At 40.8% G+C, this 18,779-nt stretch overlaps 1 protein-coding gene across 4 annotated transcripts in view; it reads right to left on the reverse strand.

Annotated features, from left to right (window-relative positions):
* Positions 1-18,555, reverse strand: part of LOC149005117 (uncharacterized) — a 45,355-nt gene extending 26,800 nt beyond the window's left edge. For 3 of the 4 annotated variants that reach the window (XM_089169045.1, XM_089169046.1, XM_089169048.1), the window contains exon 1: positions 18,378-18,555. The gene's annotated coding sequence lies outside the window, so the exon portion shown is untranslated. Of the gene's footprint in view, positions 1-18,124; positions 18,207-18,377 lie in introns of those variants that run through there. The other variant, XM_089169047.1, reaches the window with a different exon arrangement.
* Positions 18,556-18,779: the final 224 nt, after the last annotated feature.

Consider the following 18,779-nt stretch of genomic DNA (forward strand, 5'->3'; position numbering starts at 1 on the left):
GGGCCCCACTTGAGGTTTCGGCCAGGTGGGTGCCTGTGTTCACATCACATGCAAATGACATGCTGCCATGTCACCCCAAGGAATATTTAGCGGAAGTGTAAAACTATAATTATAAGTAGAAAATTCTACCAAAACAATTTCGTTAAAAAAAATGAAGTGCGGAAATTACGAAAAGAGTTCTATTAACTGAGAAAAAGAAAGGGGGAAGTAGGGGTTTCACTAATCTCCCACCTTTCCAGTCCTCTCCGAGGTCTATAAGACGTCATGAATATCATCATGTTAGCAGGCCTACCCCCCTTTCTTGAACCAACAAAGTTCGCCCAAGAACCAACCCATTGGCCACAAATGGGCTGGCCGAACACTCCAAGGGCTAGTTTGGTCTTTTACCTCCTCCTTTGGACACTTAAAGGGCCTAGTAATTTTTCGAATGTTTTTATTAGTCCATATCTACTTTAGTGTTTTTTTATTGGATTAGTATTGAGAAACCTCTTTAGAGATGGAGCGTCAGTTGAAATCAACCGTAGAGTAAGATTCCTTCTACATAATTATTAATTTTGCAAGTTGTTTCTACAAGATTCTTTTTTAGTGGTTATGTATTTGTTGAGTTGTAAAGGGGTCCTAATCTAAAGAGGATTCCCTAGTTAAGTCAATTTAGTTTTCTTTGTTGAGTCCAAGTCAACTTCCCCAAAGTGTAAGGCTATTTAAAGCCCCCACCCCTCCTTTGGGTATTCAGTGATTCCCCCTTTCTTGATTTTGCAGCAGCCAAGGAAGAAGAAAGAAAAGAAAGAGAGAAAAGAAAAGAGAAAAGGAAGGAAGGAAAATCAAGAAATTCAAGAAAGATTCATCAAGATTGAATCAAGAAAGCCCCAACCCTCCCAAGACCTTGCCACAAGCTCCAAGAACACCCCCCCCCTTTTTGATGTCTTGTAAGCACAAAATCTCCCATTGGCAGAAACAGTAAAATGGGCCCAAAGGCCCAACCCAAGTGGCACAATTAGTGGGCTGGCCCAACCCTTCTAGGGGCATTTTGGTCATTTTCCCACTTATTTAGTTGAATATTATATTTCAGAATTTATTTTAAATTTTAGAGTCCAAGTCTATGTATATTTCCTTGTTTGAGTTAGTCAATTGAGTTCTAGTGCCATTGGGAATCTATTTTAAATAAAGATTGTGGATAATTAAGTCTTTTATTTCAGGTAAAGTTCTTTTATTTTGTGTGGTGGTTATTTAATTTTAATTAAGTGTAACGGGCCTAGCATATAGAGGAAACACCCTAGTTGAGTCTATTTTTGTTACTAGTTGTCTAAGTCTCTCTCCCTCATTGTAAAAGTTAGACAAAATTGAATAAAGAATTAAGACACTCATGAGAAACAAATCGTAGCTTTCTTGGGAGGGCCACGGCTGGATTCTAAGCTTCTAGCATTCAATTTCAGCAACCTTCTTCAAGTTCCAGCAACAGTTCTTCCTCCACAGCTGCATTCCAAGTAAGCACAGTAGCCCCCATTTCCTCTGCATTCCAAGTAAGCACAGTAGCCCCCATTTCCTACCCCGACCTCCTCTAGTCATCGCAGCCCTCCCACTCCACTTCCCCTACCATCGCAGCCTAGGAAACCCCCTCCCCTCCCATCACAGCCCCCTAAGACCACTACCCACCCATTGCAACCACCCACCCCCTGCAACACCTCTAATCCCCTCCCCCACCATCCCAACCCCTGCTGCACCCGCTCTCCCCCTTCTCTCTCTCATCCCCCTCTCGTTCCCCCTCCCTGACTTGTGGCAAGTCTAAAAACAGAAAGAATAGACAAGAGAGAAGAAAGAAAAAAGGGAGGAGGAAAAAAAATCAAGAAAGATCGCCAAAGATCCCATCCAAGAAACCCCTAGAAGTTTCCCACCTCTTATTTATTCTGTTTGATCATCCCCACAATCTCCCCTAACCAACCCAAGCTACTTTTGTAAAACCCTTTCCATCTCATAGTTGATTTTGGATACCTCGAACAAAGGTTGTTAAGGCGGCAAGGCAACCAAAGTGATTGGGGCTTCGCCTAGTCGATTAGGCGACCAAAGCAGTTGGGTCAAAATTTTTCAATACAACTACTTTCTACAATAAGTTAAAAAAAACATTCAATAGTCACATTCATCCAAAAAAGAAAGCATTCAAGAATCATAATTATGAGAAATTATCCCAAAAACAGAACACCAACATAAGTTCATCTCATCAAGCATCATAACAATGACTATGTACTAACAGAGCAAACACGATAAATTAATATATCTCATTATTTCGATTTCCAAGCCATTGTCCATTAAATGATTCATTGATTCTCGATGTTGAGTATGGCTCATGCTTCACATTCTGTTGCCGACAGGCACGGGGTTCGGGGAGGCCGCCCCGGCAGGGGTGTCGGTGTAGCGCCCAGGAGCTTGTAGAGGTCCTATGTCACTTTGGGCCTCGAAGTTCCTTTGCAATTTGGGACTCGATTCCGAAATGACTAAGCTATGAAATTTATATATGGTTTTGTAGAATAAATTTTGATTTAAAAAAATATTATGTACAAAATGTCAAAAAAGCGGTTGCTTTAGCGTCTATGCGGCAATAAGGCGCACAAGGCGACAAAGCAGTAGTGCTTAAGCGAAAAAGCAGCAAAAAAAAACAACGCATCAATTAAGCAGTTCAAACAAAGCAATTGAAAAACCACTTTGTTGCCTAGGCAAACGCTTTGACAACACTGCCTCAAACCATCCATAGGGATATGATAAACCCTAACTTTTCCCTATCAACCCATTTAGTTTTGTTAAATCAAATCTCATTCAAACCCTACCCATAGTAATCCAAATTATATCATTCTTCTTCCCCCCCCCCCCCCAATCGACCCTAGGATGAATTTTAGTCTCCTAGAATCCTCTTATTGGATATTGTTAAAACCCTAATATCTCACAAAACCTTTTCATAGCCCTTGTCGCCTAGTATTATGTGTTACCTTAAGCGAAACCCATTATTTGCTGGTTCAATAAGAAGATTCAAGGCTTACCCTAAATTCTAGGGAATTATTTCAAAGAATCCTTAAAACCCTAGAGTTGGGTTATATCACCCTCGCCGCAAAATCCTACAACCTTCCCACCCCCCTGGGTTTTAGTTTGTTAAACCCTAACCCATCCAAATCTTTGTTAAGGACCTTAAGGTAAATTTCTCCAAATTCCTTTACCAAAACCATCCCATTTTAGGTTTGTTAAAACCCAAATTTTCCCAATTTCCCCCAATTCAATCCTTCCCAAAAGTATCACATCTTGGTTGATTAGAAAGCCTAACCTCCCCAATTATTCCAATCCTATTTGGTTAAGACCCAAAGTTTCTTAAACCAAGCCCATTTTATTATAACCCTAGGATTCCGAACCAACCCACATAATCCTCAACTACAAGTGTTGGTCACTGATTGCTGGTTCACAAGGAAAGAATCCTCAAGTGACCTAAATTTAGGGATTTATCTCAAATCTCAAGACCCTAGAATTTGGGTTACATCAATTTGGTATCAGAGCTGTGGATGAACCAGCAATTGATAGGCAACTTGAGAACATTTAAAAGGCCGGCATGATATGTTGGCAAAACTGCAAGGAGTTGCAACCCCAGCTCAAGATTTAAACGCCAAGGTAACCCATCTAGAACAAGCAAAGACTTGGAGATCCTATTCAGACTCCACCACCAGTACCAAGACTAAACTCTCAGGTCTATGACAGTAGAGGCCAGAGGCACAGAGATTAGATGGAAGGAGAAACATATCACCCACAGGCAACCAAAGATGACAGGGACAGAAATGGCCATTCCAGGGAATACAGGTATGACAACCCAATCTATGACAGGTATGGTATTGAGGGGAGGCCACAGCATCGACAAAATCCAATCCCAACCACCTTGGAGAAGCACATCAGGTCCTATATCACTGGAGGTCACGATCACAAAGAGGGTGCAGACCACCATAATGTAAAACTCGAATTGAAGGAATTCAATGGCTCCTTAGACCACACCCTCCCCTAAATTTTCCATAAACAGAAAGCTGCCCTAGATGACTACTTTGATTGGTAATGACCTATAAGAGGATAGGAAGATGAGGCTAGCTAAAACCAAACTTGTAGGAGCATGCTAGGGATTGGTGGAATACCATAGAAAAGGAACTGTACTATGAGGGTAGAGAGCTTACCACCTAGAACCAAAAGAGAAAAGAGTTGACTGAGAGTTATCTACCCGAACACTACAAAACTGGACTCCATGAACAGATCCATACACTCAAACAGGGAACTATGTCGATGTGTAACAACATCCAGCAGTTTGACTCCCTAGTTTCCAGGACAGGCATTCGAGAGAGCAAGCATTAGACCATGAGTCAGTTCAAACTTGGTCTGAAACACGATATACAGGTGGCTCTAGGGATTATAGGATATCTTCGGTATTTATTTGATAAAGCCCTACATGCAAAGACTCTCCTTTCCCAAAAGAAGGAGTCCAGTCAAGATTACAAGAAGGATCCCATCAGCAACAAACAATACACGCCCCATCTACTGCAATCCCTCTTAAGGTGTCAAATCCAATCGGAGCAGAAAACTGAGGCCCAGGTTTCAACAACATACCAAGTGAAATGTTTTTATTTTGCCACGAAAGAGGACACTTTGCCAAAGAGTGCCATAGAATAAAAGTAGTAGTCTTAGATGTCAACCAGGAAGATTTGGATGAAGTAGTAGAGTATCCTCCGCTTGAGCTTGAACCACAAGAAGAGTACAATGAGGATTGTATTGATCCATAGGCCCATCTGAATGTCATGTCTAAACTTTTAATTGATAATACAGAAAGTGAAGACTAGAGAAGAAGTAGTATCTTCTAGACTTAGGGCAAGAGGACTGCCAATGCAATTATAGATAGCAGCAGCAGTGTCAACATGATCTTAGAAAGTTTTGTGCAAAGGGCAAGACTGAATCCAAAGAAGCATCCCCAACCATACAAGGTCTCCCTACTCAACAGCGTCACAACCAGGTGCCTAGTTCCAATTACTCTTCATTCCTCCTCAGATAAAATCTTGTGTGATTTGGTACCTATAAAGTTATCTAATAACATGCTTGAGAGCCCCTGGCTCTTCGACAACAATGTCACAATCACTTGCAGGGAGAACAAGTGTGTCTTTGAGCATAGAGGCCAAAAGATAGTCCTACTGCCATTAAACTTACCAAAGGAAACTAAGAAGAGGTAAGCCCTGAGAACCAACCAGAAGGACTCAAACCAAGGTCACCCAAAGGACTCAAACCAAGGTCACCCAATCTTGATGGCTCACACCAGTGAAGTTACCAAGAAGCCAATCCAAAAGACAGCAAATCATACCCACAGGAAGCATGAAGTTTAACAGAAGACTCCCCATTCATCAGAGATGAATGTATTCAAGAAGGGGAGAATTAGTGTAAATAAGCCTACCCCCATTCTCTAACAAACAAAGTTTGCCCCAGAAAGTTAGCCCCATAATCAATCCCATTGGTGCACCTAATGGGATAGCCAAACACTCTAAGGGGGTAGTTTGGTCTTTTCCCACCTCCCTTGGACACTAGAAGGGCCAATAACTTTTCTAATACTTTTATGAGTCCATATCTACTTTTATATTTTTAATTAATAATTGGATTAGTATTGAGAGTCCTGTTCAGAGATGGAGTCCTAATTGAAATCAATTTTAAAGTAAAATTCCTTCTGGATAATTAGTTATTAATTTTACAAAAGATTCATTTTTAGTCGTTATTTATTTGCAGAGTTGTGAAGGGGATCCTAATAATGTAACCCAGGGTCTAGGTTAGATCTACAAGATCTTCTTAGATAGGAAACAGCACAAAACTAGGGTTTCTGGGTGTTTTGGTTAGGATAGAACACGGGCTAAGCTTGCTGCCTTTGAAAGTTTGGGTCTTACTCTAGGCTTCTGGAGTGTGGGAAAGGTCTGAATTAGGTTTCAGGCTTCAAAGGTAAAGTTGCAGAAAATCTGGAATTTTCTGTTTCTTAGAATGCTGCCCCAAAACAGGGAGCCAAATGGAGAGAGGGGAATTAGGGGGTGAATCACAAGGCTGAACAGGCAGGGGAAAGGGACCAGTAGGGTCATAGGTAGATGCGGAGGGTGCCTAAGGGTCTGAAACAGAAAAGGGGAGGGGTTCCTAGGGCTTGCGGGGGCATGGAGAGCTGCTGGTTTGATGCGGCAGCAGGGATAGGGGCTGGGAAGGTTACGCAGGAGAGGTAAGGGGTGGGGGAAGGTCTGTACCTACTTGGGGGCTGCTGAAAGGGGTGAAGGCTGCTGGTCAAATGCTTGAAGACTGCTATAAACTTGAAGGCTGCGACTAGATGCTTGAATATTTGAAGAAGATGAAAATGTTTGCCGGAATTTCTGAAGTTTGAGAATCACTCTCCAACCCACATACAAGACACTTCGACTCAAGCTAGGATTCCCTATCTAGTAGGGATCCAACAACCTCTAACTTGGACTTTTAAGTTAACAAATTCTTACTAAATAAGGACTCAAATTTCAGAAATCACCAACTCTCGAATAACTAAAATAGAAACAAACTCTTAAAAATAAGATCTCCAATGGATAAGGGATCTTATCTTATCTACAACTAACTCAACTTAACTTTAAAAGGACACTCTCATACTACTGACTCAAACAGAAAACCAAAAGTAGATCCATGACCCATGGATTGAGGGAATTCTTTCAAGACCCATATTAAGCCCTATAAGTGAGCTGGAAAATGACCAAAATACACCTGGGGTATTTCAGCCAGCTTGAGGAAGCTTCTCTGGGCCTAGATTTTTGGGCCCAATTTTAGGGGGTCCACCCCAGCTTACATCACCTAATCTAAAGAGGATTCCCTAGTTGAGTCCAGTTTAGTTTTCTTTATTAAGTCCATGTCTATTTCCCCGAGTGAAAGGCTATTTAGATCCCCCAACCCTCCTCTGGGAATTGCAGCAACCCCTCCCCCTTTCTTGACCTTGCGGCAACCAAAGAAGAAGAAAGGAAAGAAAAGAAAAGAAAAGAAAGAATTAAGAACGAAAAGAAAAGAGAGAACAAAGAAGGAAGATCAAGAAATTCAAGAAAGATTCATCAAGACTGAATCACAAAAGCCCCAACCCCTCCCAAGACCTTGCAGCAAGGTCCAAGAACCCTTCCCCCCCTACTGTAAGATCCTACAGCCTTCCCACCCTCTTTGGGTTTAGTTTGTTAAACCCTAACCCATACAAATCCATGTCAAGCTAACTTTCTCCAAATTCCTTTACCAAAAGCATCCCATTTTAGGTTTGTTAAAACCCTAATTTTACCTAATTTTCCCCAACTCAATCCTTCCAAAACTATCCCATCTTAGTTGATTAGAAAACCTAGCCTCCCAATTGCTCCAATCCTATTTGGTTAAGATCCAAAACCCAATCCCATTTGATTAAAACCCTAGGATTCCCAACCAATCCACATATTCCTCAACCACAATTATTGGTCATTGATTGCTAGTTCACAAGCAGAGCATCCTGGAGAGACCCAAATTTAGGGCTTTATCTCAAATCTCAAAACCTTAGAATTTGGGTTACATCATGTCATCTGACACTATATCCAACAGTGGAAACTGTAGCAACAAAGAAATACGAATCCTATTTCTGCATTAGGGTTTACACCAAAAGTAAAGAAGAGGTAGTTTACAACCTGATAGAGTGATAAAAATCACATGATTATTATTATTTTTTATTTTAGTGAAATGTTTTTATTTGTGGATTTTTAGGTTTAAAGGCTTGATTTGTTAATCGGTTTCAATAGAAAATGTAAACAAGGGTGAAGGTTAAATCCGACTTTTACGATTTAGATAGATGTAACCGTTCAAACATAAAAGAAGACATTTGCCACTGTTGAATTTTCTGGGGTGTTTGTGATTTATGGCAATCATATTATGGTGTACTTTGAAACTAAATGTGTTTATTGGTAGTGATCATAGCCCCCAGGCCGAGCTCCATATGGTGAATAAGCAATAGCAGCACTTAAGAGACTCAAACCCACAACTTATCAACTCAAACAGACTAATGACAGGGGGACTTAAGAGACTCGAAACCACAAATTGAGGGCTCAAAATGACAATGGGAGGGGCTTCCTCCCATTGAGCTGAGAATTGGCCCTCAATTGAATTATGTTCAAAAATTATGGCAACAAGAGTACATATGCAGCATCAGTGAGTATTTTAGTAATTTCCCTAGATGTAGGGTTTGCCCAGGAAATTCCAGAAGGATGCATTTTCTAGGGTTTCGGAGAGGTTTCCCACACTTTTCAAATTCAGTATAGTGCGAACAGGGTTTGGGATAATTACAAAATTCTGGATTTAGGATTTAGGTAGGCTCGGCCAAGGTGGATTAGAGTTCTAACTAAGCTGGTTCTATGATTCAGAACTAGGGTTCAATGGTTCAGAGGTTTTAGGGGTCCAAGGAGTCTAAAACTAGGGTTTCACAAACTCTTGAAATTCTGCAGCATTCTTCACACACTCCTCCATGTACCCTCTCCGCCGACTGATTCCAAGATGAATTGCAGGAAGTTTTAAGATCAGAAAAGCAGGGCAGTAATGGGGGATTTAGTGGTGGAGATCACTCTTAAAGGAGTTGCGATCCCAATGGATGTGGAAGGGATGGGTTTAGGGGCTGGGAAAGGGGGGTCCTAATGGGATTAGGATCTGCCGCCGTGGGGAAGAAGGGGAAAGGGGGAGGGTCACAGTGGCTGTAGGAGGGGCTGGAGTTTGCAGGAAACTAAAGGGGAAGGGGAAGGGGAAGGGGAAGGGGCAGGGGGCTGGGGTTATTTGCAATGGAGTGGGAAGGGTTTTCTAGGTCAAACAAGAAAGAAAGGGGCTGGGGATGCCACGATGACTAGGAGAGGGCCTCCAGGTTTGCGCAAGAGAGGGGGAAAGGGTGGGAAGGTTGTTGTACTCACTTGGGAGATAGGGATGCTTGCTGGAATGGTTGTTTGGATGCTTTAATGATCTCTTGAGAGCTGCTGAATTGAAGAAGATAATGAAGAACTTGAAAGCTTTTCACTCAACAAAGGCCTACAGCCTACCCACACAAAAGACCCTGATACTCAAACAATCAATTCATTAATCATTAATTCATCAAAAACAAAAAATCAGAATGCAAGATGAGGCTATTTATAGCCTAAAATACAGACTCCGACTCCAACTAGGATATTGATGACCTAGGGTCTAGGGTTAGGGTTTTAGCTAAACTCCCTAGACTTAGGGTTAGCCCGAGAAAGTCCAGCAAGGGGAAGGACAGAACCGAAGGGTTTGGGGATGGTTTCAAGGTTTAAACGAAGGCTGAAGTTGAGGTTTAGGTCTAAATAGGGTTAAACTAGGGTTTGGAAAAAAATCTGCAGAGCTCGATTGGAGAAAATGAGTTGCAGAAATTTTCAGAATTTTGTATCTAGGGCTGATGGGGCAATTAATTGCAGGGACAGACTCTAGGGTTTAGGGCGATGGTAGGGCAGGGTGAATAGGGTAAAAAGGGGCTGGGGATTAGGGAAAATATGGGTGGGAAGCTTGCTGTGATGCCAGAAAGAAAGGGGGGAGAGGGGAAGGTCACAGTTGTGGGAGAAGGGTGGGGTGGGGCTGAAACAACGACGAGAGGGGTTAGGGGGTTTCTTAACTTACTTGCAATTGAGGAAGCTTGCTGGAGTATGTAGTAGAACTCTTGGAGAAGATGATGGAATTCTCAAAAGTAAAGAACAAGAGCACACAACCCAGCTGCAGGGTACCCACGAGGATCCCACGACTTTCCTAAAGCCAAATCTTCAAATCATTCAATAATCAAAACTGACTCTTACATCAAACTAATTGGCTATTTACAGCCTCCAAAACCAAAATAGACTCTAACAAGGAATCCCTACCTATTGGGATCTGACGAAATAGGAATTGAAATGTTTAATTCTTCAGTATCTTATTCAGAACTTTACAATCAATATATACACAACTGCTATCTATGAAATAGGAAAGACTATCCTACCTAGAAGATTAAAATAAATAAGAAATCTACCTAGAATAGAATATTACAATCAATGAGAAATCTACCTAGAATAGAAGATTACAATCAATGAGAAATCTACCTAGAATAGAAGATTGCAATCAATGAGAAATCTACCTAGAATAGAAGATTACAATCAATGAGTAATCTACCTAGAATAGAAGATTGCAATAATAAGAAAAATACCTGTAATAGAATATTACAATCTGATCTACTTAGATTAAAGATACTAATAAAATATTATGATATGATTCTAAGATTTTCCACACTCCCCCTCAAGCTGGTGAATAGGCATTCTCCATTCCCAGCTTGGATATGCATTTTTGAAAGGCTAAGCTGCTCAATCCTTTAGTAAGTAATCAGCAAGTTGACTATGTGTAGACACATATGGCGTACAAATCAGTCCGCTATCCAGCTTCTCTTTGATGAAGTGTCTATCAATCTCAATGTGCTTGGTTCGGTCATGTTGAACAGGGTTATGTGCTATACTGATTGCTAATTTGTTGTCACAGTAGAGTCACATTGGTCCACCCCATTCAACCTTTAGGTCTTCTAAGATAATCTTCAACCAAAGTAATTCACATATTCCTTGAGCCATTGCACGAAATTCGGCTTCTGCACTTGACCGAGCCACAACATTCTGCTTCTTGCTCCTCCATGTCACAAGATTGCCACCAAGAAATGTGCAATATCCTGTGGTCGACCTTCTATCTACTGCTGACCCTGCATAATCAGCATCAGTGTATGCTTCTAGTATCATTCCTTTATTCCTTCTAAATAAAAGGCCTCTCCCTGGCGTCCCTTTTAAACATTGTAGCACACGGTGAGCTGCATGCAAGTGAATTTCCTTTGGATTGTAAGTGAATTGGCTGATTACACTAACTGCTTATGCTATGTCTGGCCTTGTGTGAGACAAGTAGATTAGTCTTCCTACTAGTCTTTGATACATCTCTCGGTCCACAACAACATCTTCTTCGCATTCCCAAGTTTCTTGTTGGGATCTATTGGAGTGCTTGCTGGTTTACACGCGGCCATTCCTGTTTCTTTAAAGAGATCAGTGATATACTTTTGTTGAGAGATGAAAATGCCTTGTTGAGAGTGAGTAACTTCAATGCCAAGGAAGTATTTTAATCTTCCTAAAGCCTTGATCTCAAATTCCTTAGCCAAGCATTGAGTCAAATTTTGTTTCTCTTTTTCTTCATTTCCTGTCACTATTATGTCATCAACATACACAAGTAGTGCCGTGACTCCCACAGATGATGAGTGCTTGATGAACAATGTATGGTCTCCTTGACTTTGCTTGTAACCCATACTAATCATGACTTTAGTAAATCTGCCAAACCATGCCCGCGGTGACTGTTTGAGTCCATATAAGGCCTTTTTTAACTTGCATACAATATTAGCAGCTAAATCCTTCTCATAACCCAGTGGAACCTCCATATAAATTTCTTCCTTTAGTTCACCATGCAAGAATGCATTTTTAACATCAAACTGTTGCAAGTCCCAACCATAATTTGCCGCCAAGGATAGTAAGATTTTGACAGTATTCATTTTTGCAACTGGAGCAAATGTTTCAAGGTAGTCAATCCCGTAAGTCTGGGTGTAGCCCTTGGCTACCAACCTTGCTTTGTACCTTTTCTAAAGATCCATCTGCTCGATACTTCAATGTATATACCCATTTGCACCCGCAGGTTTCTTCCCTTCTGGTAATCTTACAAGTTCCCATGTTCCATTGCTTTCTAATGCTTCCATCTCCACATTCATAGCTTGCTTCCACTCCTTATTGGATAAAGCCTCAGATAAGGTGTTAGGAATGGCAATGGTGTTTAAACTTACCAGAAAGGCTCTATGAGATGGGGGAAAATGTTTAAAGGACAAGAATTGGGCAAGAGGGTACATGGGTTTCATTGTGCATTCTCTAGTGCCTTTCCTAATGGCAATAGGAAGGTCTAGTTCATTACTATCAGTGGGTACATCGAATTCGGTTTGTAGTGAAGGATTAGTCATTTGTACCTCATTTCCAGAATTTGGATTGGAGTCTTGAACTTGCACTGATTCTGGAACAAGATTCTTCTTCCTTAAGTACACCTTTCCTTTGCCAAATCTCACATGCTCAATATCAGAAATAGGCTCATTCATTTCAAAGTTTGACATATGTTCATGTTGTTCACAGTTTGACACAGGTGAGTCTGACACAAGTTTAGGTTGTTCATAGTTTGACTTAGGTGACATAGTGAAGTATTTGGGAGTGAACTCTGAGTCAAGTAAGGAATTCTCATTCTTATCTTCCATTATTGAATGCTCCCCCTGAAGATGAGGTGTGGAAAAATAAGACTTATGTTCATGAAAAGTGACATCAATGGAAACATAGAACCCTTTTGAAGGAGGGTGATAGCATTTATAGCCCTTTTGAGTGGAGGAATATCCTATAAATAAACATTTGAGTGCTCTAGGATCTAATTTACCCCGATGTGGTCCATGAATATGAACAAATGAGACACACCCAAAAATTCGAGGAACAAGGTTATTTATCGTTTTTAGGTTTGGGTAGAACTGGGAAAGGACATCCATTGGACTCTTGAATCCTAAGACTCTCGAAGGCAGCCAATTTATGAGATGAGTTGCTGTGAGGACTGCTTCCTCCCAAAATGACTTTAGGCACATTGTATTGGAATAGGGAGGCTCTAGTTACATCAAGAAGGTGGCCCTTTTTCCGTTCAGCTACTCCGTTTTGTTGTGGGGTATCAACGCACGATGACTCATGTATAATTCCCTCCCTTTGAAAGAATGGAGTTAGAATTTGATTGAAATAGTCTCTGGCATTATCAGATCTAAATCTTTTTATACTAACTCCAAATTGGTTTTTAACCATGGAATGGAAGTTGGGAAGAACACAACTAACATCGGATTTGTTTTTGAGTAGAAAAATCCATGAGACACGAGTGCAATCATCAATGAATGACACGAACCCCCTAGCCCCAGACACATTAGGAATTCTAGAAGGACCCCAAATATCACTATGAATGAGATAAAAAGGGATGGAACTTCTTTTCTTGCTTAAAGGAAGTGGTACACGCTTGTGTTTAGCAAGCTCACACACATCACAATGAAACTCATCGACATGTATGCCTTGAAACAAAGAAGGAAACAAAAGACTGATTACCCTAAAGGAAGGATGTCCAAGTCTGTGATGGTAAAGCCAGATTTTTTCTTTATTGGTTTGAGAAGGACTACTATTAGTAGCATGTGTTTGGCTTGGTGCCTCAAGGTAGTAGAGTCCATCCCTTTCTCTACCATGTCCAATCGTCCTCCCCGAATCCTTGTCCTGAAATATACAATGACTATGCTGAAAGACTACATTACAATGTAAATCTTGCGTGAGTTTCTTCACAGAAACGAGATTTATAGATAGTCTAGGAACATGTAGAACATTTTTCAAGGTGAGGGATGAGTTGAGCTCAATATTTCCAGTTCCAGCCACAGTAGTTAACGAGCCATCAGCAGTAGCTATCTTCATGTGGTCAGTTGCACCTGAATCTATGATCCAGGGGCTTGGAAGAGAATTACTAGAGGCATTTAATCCAATAGAAAGTGGAAACTCACCTGAATATGCCAAAGAACATGTACCTAGTTTTTTGTTTAGGTTGCTCAAAAGAGTTTTTACACGTTCTATGTCCTCCTGATTAAGGCTAGCAACCTCTTTATTAGTGACTTCAAGGTTCTTTGTGCAAATGTAACATGCGCCGACCATTATTTCCAAATTGCTCTCCTTTGTGCCGCCACTCTCGGCTAGGAGGTTTACCATGAAGTTTCCAGCATCTTTCCCGTGTGTGACGAGCTTTCTTGCAGTAGGTACACCATAGATTGTCTCTGTTTTGCAATTCTCCATTCTGCAGATTTTTTATTTTCTGATCAAATGCAATCCCAAAAGTAACCTCTCTTGGTTCAGACATACTCTTTGTAGGTGCTTAAAAATAGTATGTGAAACAGTAACCAAAGATGCAATAGAATGACAGATAAGGCGGAGAAATAAAAAATCTGTTTTTCAGGTAAGGAAAAAAACAGAATAGAGCTGAATAAAGAATGGCGATAAAGGCCAAAGGAAGAATAATCTCTGTGTGGCGGAAACACCAGAGATTAAAGGCAATGAAGGCCTGAAAGCTGGACAGCAATCCCAAGATTGGTTGGCTCTGATGCCATGACGAAATAGGAATTGAAATGTTTAATTCTTCAGTATCTTATTCAGAACTTTACAATCAATATATACACAACTGCTATCTATGAAATAGGAAAGAATATCCTACCTAGAAGATTAGAATAAATAAGAAATCTACCTAGAATAGAAGATTACAATCAATGAGAAATCTACCTAAAATAGAAGATTACAATCAATGAGTAATCTACCTAGAATAGAAGATTGCAATAATAAGAAAAATACCTGTAATAGAATATTACAATCTGATCTACTTAGATTAAAGATACTAATAAAATATTATGATATGATTCTAAGATTTTCCACAGGATCCAAATACTTACCAAAATAGGACTAGACTTAAATAACTCCCTTTAAGATAAGGTTCCTAAAAATAGGGCATCCTATCCTACCCAACTAACAACTCAATACCAACAATCAAATGCCTAATTTAACTCAACAACTAAGACTCCAAAATTAGAAATAAAAATATAATTAATTTCAAAAAATAAAAAGGACTTGACCCACTAACTATGGCTCAATCCAAGGATGGAAAATGACCATTTTACCCCAATCTAGTTCGGGACCCCTGGGGGTTGGCTCTTGCTCCTGCATGGGCTTGGGCCTTCTTTGGGGGCAATCTAGGGCTGGTTACATTAAATCTCCTTACTGATAGGATCCTATTACATATTGGACTGGACAAGTCTCCTAACAGACAAGATAAGGAATCTTATCTTATATAAACTACTACTTAAGACTTCTTCAAAAACAACTTCAACTCAAAATAAAATACTCCAAACACATCCAAACCTGACTACAACTAACTCAACAAAATTCTGAAAAATTCCTAAATTAATTTCAGAGGTAAATTAAGGGCTAAAATGCCCAAAATACCCCTCATAAAGGATTCAGCTAGCATATGGAGGTTTCTTGGAGCCATCCTAGGGCCCCACTTGAGCTTCTGGCCAAGGGAGATTGTTGTGTTCACATCAATACTCCCCTTCTTGAAAACATTCATCTCCTGATGAACGTGCTGCTCTAGTGCTCCTGGCCCAATGCTTCAGAAATCCTTGGTGTGGACTCGTCCTTGCATGTTGCAATGGGAAGAAAGTAGTAGGTGTGTCGCTGCTTGCACCTTTCCCTAACAGAACCTTAGGACAATGGGATTGGTAGCAATGAAATCTTCAATCCTAAAGGAAAAATGGAATTTGTAGCCATACCTTGGGAGCCTTTCTCTGTCAACACCTTTATCATTACTGTAGCTGTGGCCTTGAGAAGGTGTATTGTATCTTCACCAAGAAATTGGAAACTATAAGGAGGTCCAATTTCGCTTGGGATTGGTGATTGTATGGGCCTACTATTCGTGGGCAACGACTTTGGCACTTCAAATTCAGAGCCACGATAGTCTTCAACTGGAGAATCTTCAGAGGCATGTCCTCTGCTGGTGTACTTGCCTTGATCATGTCCCTGTACTTCTTAGAGGCACTTTCTATGTTAATTAGGGTTTTATCTTCATTGGCTTTAATCTTCTCCTAGTTCTCCATGACTGGGGCCTTCTGATCTCCTTGGAACTCCGTTGTAGTTACCTTGGAAAGCGTGGGCAGCATTACTATACTTGTTGCTAGCTCATCATTGTCTTGTGGGCTGTCCAAGTGCCTTATGTTGTCAAAAGATGCTTCTAGGAACGCTTCCAAAGGTGGACAATGCATTTCCGTTAGAGGGGTTGGCTAGTGGCAGTGGGAGACTGTATCTCCCCTTCTTTGAGAACACTTACTGACTAGGTAGTCTTGGATGTAGGGGCTAGGGCTGCTGCTCCCCCAATTTTCTTCCAGGCTTGCAGGACTAGTATTTAGCTTAGCCATTTGAACAATTATATCTTGCTGGCCCTTCAGGATTTGGTTCAGCCATCTACTTAGATCTCACTTATCCATAGTGATCTTAGTCTCCTAGAACTGCTGGAACTGAAGCTCTGATACCGATTGATGTAAACCAGGTTTAAGGTTAGGGGTATTTTAGTAGTTCAACTAGACTTTGGGTTTGCCCAAGAAATTCCAGCAAAGAAGGATGAATTTTCTAGGGTTTCAAAGGGGTTTCCCACATTGTTCAAATTCAATATAGTGTGAAGAGAGTTTGGGATAATTGCAGAATTCTGGATCTAGGGTTTAGGTAGGCTCGGCCAGGGTGGATTAGAGTTCTAACCAAGCTGATTCTGTGATTCAGAACTAGGGTTCAATGGTTCAGAGGTTTTAGGGGGTCCGAGGAGTCTAAAACTAGGTTTTCACAAACTCCTAAAATTCTGCAGAATTCTTCCCACAAAGAATATGACTTGCAGGAAATTTTAAGATGAGAAAAGCAGGATTGTAATGGGGGAATTAGTGGTGGGGATCACTCCTAGGGGAGTTCGATCCCAACTGACATGGAAGGGTGGGTTTAGAGGCTGGGAAAGGGGGTTCCTAATGGGATTAGGATCTGCTGCCATTGGGAAGAAGGGAAAGTGGCTGTAGGAGGGGCTGGAGTTTGCAGGAAACTAAAGGGGAAGGGGGAACAGGCAAGGGGCTATCTGCGATGAGGTGGGGAGGGTTTCCTAGGTCAAACTTGAAAGCTTTTCACTCAACCAAGGTGTACCCATACAGAAGACCCTGATCCTCAAACAATCAATTCATTAATTCATCAAAAATTGAAAATCACAATGCAAGGAGAGGCTATTTATACAAAAAATACAGACTGATCCTATTACATATTAAACTGGACTCTTATCCAAGACTCCTAAAGATTCTTAACTAAACTACTAATTAAGACTCCTTCAAAAACAACTTCAACTCAAAATAAAATACTCCCACAAATCCAAACCTAACTCAAGCTGACTCAACAAAATTCTGAAAATTTCCTAAATTAATTCCAGAGGTAAATTAAGGGCTAAAATGCCCAAAACACCCCCTCATACTGGATTCGTCCAGCCTATCGAGGTTTCTTGGAGCCATCCTCACATCATACATTAAAGGCATTCATCTTATCAAGTTCAAAAAGTGAGCTACCCACCTAAATGTGTGGTGTGGAGGGCTGAGGGTAGCATTATGAGAGGAGGATGAGCCGTCATTCCCAGAAAACCTTTGCCTATCGTTCTTGCTAGGGCTGCAATAGCGACAAGTTGGACTGGACATTTTGAAACCCTGCTACTGACCCTGAACCTAAACACAAAATAAATAAAGCAATGCATAATTCTATGGTGTTGCCATACTTTTACAAAATAACTTACAAGGAGGTAGCATCAAGCGTGTCCCACCCTAATCACAAACTCAACTTTGACCAATCCCAGCCCTAGTTAGGGCCACCCAAGCCCAGCCTTACCCATCCCCAAGGGTCAGAATTTTGAATCCGAACCTTGTCTGGGCTTAAGGCTGGTCCTAACATTCATGGCCAAATTTGCACCGTAGTTATTGAAAATTGTTTTTCTGTGTTTAGGATTTTCATTTGTGGCTAAGCGACAGACTGCCATGCAGCCTCCAAGAACGTGCCACATGTACAAAACTTGATACAACGATCCTCAATTAGAATGCAGGGTTTAAGTGCAAATAGGAAATTTTTATTTTACATACTGAGACTATTGATATTCTATATTCACATATTCAAACCCTCCCAGCTGTTCGATCAAAGGAAACCCAGTCCGCACGACAAACATCCCCATCACTGCAACTACTCCGACCATCACATCTCTTCAAGTTTTCAATCTTTAGAGTGACTGTCCCATATATACAAACCTTGGGTTTTTATTTGCTGCGGCAGAGAAGATAAGACTTCTAAAACCTTAAAATTGTCACCACAACTAAACGAAATAGTGTTTTAGACAAGATATGGAAAACGGAAGAAGAAAAAAAAACTCGTACCACACAGAATAGGCAACGATCACCGTCCAACTAGACTCCGGACCTCTTCTCCATTAACAAAGTCCAAATCGAACCCCCCCCCCCAAAAAAAAAAATCCAACATGTAATCACACAAGATCCAAAATCCAAAAAGCTAACCACATAAGATTAAAAGTTACAGAAAACAGAAAGTCGGTAAGCCCATCACCAGAAGAACGGAGAAGAAAAAGCAAGCTGTCGATAAATGGTGACGAGAAAGGAATAAGATACTAACCTGGTAGAGATGAAGAAGATATATGTAGATGAGTAGATCCTTCGACCGTATATGGAGATCCGAAGCCAAGAACTATTTCTGAAGATCGCGGCTCAATACAAAATTAAATTTGCTTTCTCCATCTCTTCTTTAAGATTTTCTTCTCCGTATGCGTGCGTAAAACTAATGTTGTGTTTGAATTAACTATATTTTGAAGTCCGTTTTTTTCTTTTTTGGCGTAGCGCTTTAATAGACAGGGAAATTGGGGATGGAGATACTACATAGGCCGCGGCCAAGGGTTGAACCCTTCTCCGCTAGAAGTCTGGTTCCTAACCATCCTATTAACTCTCCATTGGCTAAAGTCCATGGTTTTACCAAAGAAGGAACTGAGCATTCGGGTAGAAATGCTTCATGCTTCAGTGT

The sequence above is a fragment of the Hakea prostrata genome, chromosome 9, assembly GCF_041222555.1.
Source record: "Hakea prostrata isolate BN-2017 chromosome 9, UWA_Hpros_2, whole genome shotgun sequence".
In the NCBI taxonomy this organism is placed as follows: Eukaryota; Viridiplantae; Streptophyta; class Magnoliopsida; order Proteales; family Proteaceae; genus Hakea; species Hakea prostrata.